Source organism: Helianthus annuus, chromosome 9, assembly GCF_002127325.2.
Source record: "Helianthus annuus cultivar XRQ/B chromosome 9, HanXRQr2.0-SUNRISE, whole genome shotgun sequence".
Taxonomy (NCBI): domain Eukaryota; kingdom Viridiplantae; phylum Streptophyta; class Magnoliopsida; order Asterales; family Asteraceae; genus Helianthus; species Helianthus annuus.
The window spans coordinates 156,521,932-156,525,030 of record NC_035441.2 but is presented as its reverse complement, the minus strand read 5'-3'; positions in this window follow the sequence as shown (position 1 = coordinate 156,525,030).

The following is a 3,099-nucleotide window of genomic DNA, read 5'->3' as shown; positions in this document are numbered from 1 at the left end:
GCCGGTGCATTTGTGAGCCCAAAAGGCATCACTAGGAACTCGTAATGACCATAGCGAGTCCTAAGTGCTGTCTTATGTACATCTTCATCTCTGACCCTTAGCTGATGATAGCCCGACCTTAAGTCGATCTTTGAGAAGTAGCTCGCTCCTTGCAGCTGATCGAACAGATCGTCGATCCTTGGCAAAGGATATCTATTCTTTATGGTAACTTTGTTCAGCTCACGGTAATCGATGCACAACCGCATCGATCCGTCCTTCTTCTTTACAAATAAGACAGGTGCTCCCCAGGGAGACGAACTAGGTCTGATAAAACCTTTTGCCAACAATTCATCCAACTGGGTTCTCAGTTCCTTCATTTCAGTAGGAGCTAGCCTGTAAGGTGCTCTAGCTATAGGAGCTGCTCCTGGTATGATATCTATTCTGAATTCCACTTGTCAATCTGGTGGTAAACTGTCACGGCCCCCGACCCGGTTTTACCCGCTTCAGGAGCCGCTAGACATAAATCCTGCGGTACTTTATTTATTGTGAGTTCAGCAGCGGAAAATTTATTCACAGGATCGGCTAAGTTAAAACTTTTCCCGATTTATTTTTTTATTTCACAATTCGGGATAAAACCCCGATAATTTACAATAACAAGATTTTATTAATAAAACATAATTCTTTATTTTATATTGAGCCACTATCTTAAGCTTGAAATGCTTCCCCTGCATTTTTCCTGAATTACAGCAGATCACCTGAAACATGTTTGAAAAAGATTTTGTCAGCGGGGAAATACTGAGTGAATTATTCTAGTTATTGAAAATGACACATTTATTATAATTTACAGTGGTAAGATCTTTTACAATGTTTCTGATATCAACCAATCTACCCACAACACTTTACCACTCGACCCATTAGCCCATACGTCCAATGGTGTCTGTGATTATGGTCATATCACCCAATGGCTGCCCCAATGGTGACGATTATCAAGTAATGTGCACAATACCCCACATACCGGCTGTAACTTGGTGATTACATAAACTTAATCACTGTAAGTTATAATTCTGAAAATAATTTGGAGTATTGTAAATAGTCACAAACTGTGATAAAAGAATTTATAAAAAGAAGAATAACTCACATTGCAGATTTATTACGGATAGAATATGATTTTAGCCCTGTTAACCTAATTTTAACAATAATGCACACAAAACAGGGTTAGTGATCAATACAGCAGTTACGATAACTTACGAGATCAAATTCTCACAATGAATGACAAAGTGCAATACTTCAACTCGTTTATCAAAATGACAAACGACAAAGTATAATACTTCAACTCATTTATCAAATTATCGACAAACGACAAAGTATAATGCTTCAACTCATTTATCGAATTATCGACAAACGACAAAGCATAACCCAAAATGGGCGGCACTTAGACATTCTTTGGATATATTGATCTCGGAGAATGAATCGTAATAGCGATTGAGTTATTACCCTGATTGCGGTAGCGATTCGAGATCTGTGTGTGTTTGTGTAGTATATAGCTGATAACTCAGCGTGTATTTTGACGTTTTACGTCGTTTCAACTCTCAAATTCAAGTCCCAGACACCCCTATTTATATACGAAATTTGACCCCCGTCGCGTAGCGCGAGGGGTACCCCCATGGGCGTCGCGCTACGCGAGGGGTCACCCTACTTCATAGGGTAGCCCTTCGTGCATGTAGGCTGGATGAGTTGACAGTTTCTTAAAATTCGATTTTGACAGATAGTTATTAAGATAATCGTTGGCTAGGGTTTATCCCCCCCTGAGTTTTAGGGGCCCTGATCCTGATTCTGATTGTTCTAGAAATTTTAGGGTTAGTGCAGAATTACTTGGGTTTCTTAATTAGGGTTTCCTTAATAGCTAATTACCATCCTAATTATGGATTTTAGTGACAGTTGTTACATTCTCCCCACGTTAAGAAAAATCTCGTCCTCAAGATTTATTGGAATAAATGAGGATATTTTCGCTTCATTTCTGATTCCAGCTCCCAAGTGTATTCTGGTCCTCTTTTTGAATTCCATTTGACTTTGACCAACACCAGTCGTTTGTGTTTTAGAAACTTGACTTTTCTATCTTCGATCTGTAGTGGTTTCTCTATAAACTTTAATTTTTCGTTCACCTCTACATCTTGAAGAGGTACTACCAGGGATTCGTCTGATAAACATTTCTTGAGATTGGATACATGAAATACATCATGTACTCCAGCTAGTTCTTCTGGTAGTTGTAATCGATAAGCAACTGGTCCGATTCGTTGAATCACTGGAAATGGTCCAACATATCGGGGACTCAGTTTTCCTTTCTTACTGAATCTTACAACACCTTTCCAAGGAGATACTTTTAGTAGTACTTTGTCTCCTATTTGGAATTCAAGTGGTTTGCGACGATTGTCGGCATAGCTCTTCTGGCGATCTCTGGCTGTTTTCAATCTTTCCTTGATTCGGGTTATCTTGTCTGTGGTTTCTTGCACGATTTCTGGACCTGATAATTGACTTTCTCCTATTTCTGCCCAACATACGGGTGTTCTGCACTTGCGTCCATATAGTGCCTCGAATGGAGCGGCTTCTATACTTGAATGATAACTATTATTATAGGAGAATTCAATTAATGGTAAATGGTTATCCCAATTACCTCCAAAGTCAATTACACATGCTCGGAGCATGTCTTCCAGAGTTTGGATTGTCCTTTCACTTTGTCCGTCGGTCTGTGGATGATATGCAGTACTCAGGTTGAGTCGAGTTCCCATTGATTCTTGGAAACTTGTCCAAAATCGGGAAGTGAAACGACTATCTCTATCTGATACAATGGAGAGCGGGACTCCATGTAAGGATACTATTTCATCCACATACAGCTTGGCTAATCTTTCCATGCTAAAGGTTTCTTTTATTGGTAGAAAATGAGCTGATTTGGTTAATCGATCCACGATTACCCAAATCGTATCATTACCTTTTCTGGTTCTGGGTAACTTAGTAACAAAGTCCATTGTTATAAGTTCCCATTTCCATACAGGCATTTCTAACTGTTGTAGTAAACCTGAGGGTTTCTGATGTTCGGCTTTAACTTGTGAACAGGTTAAACAC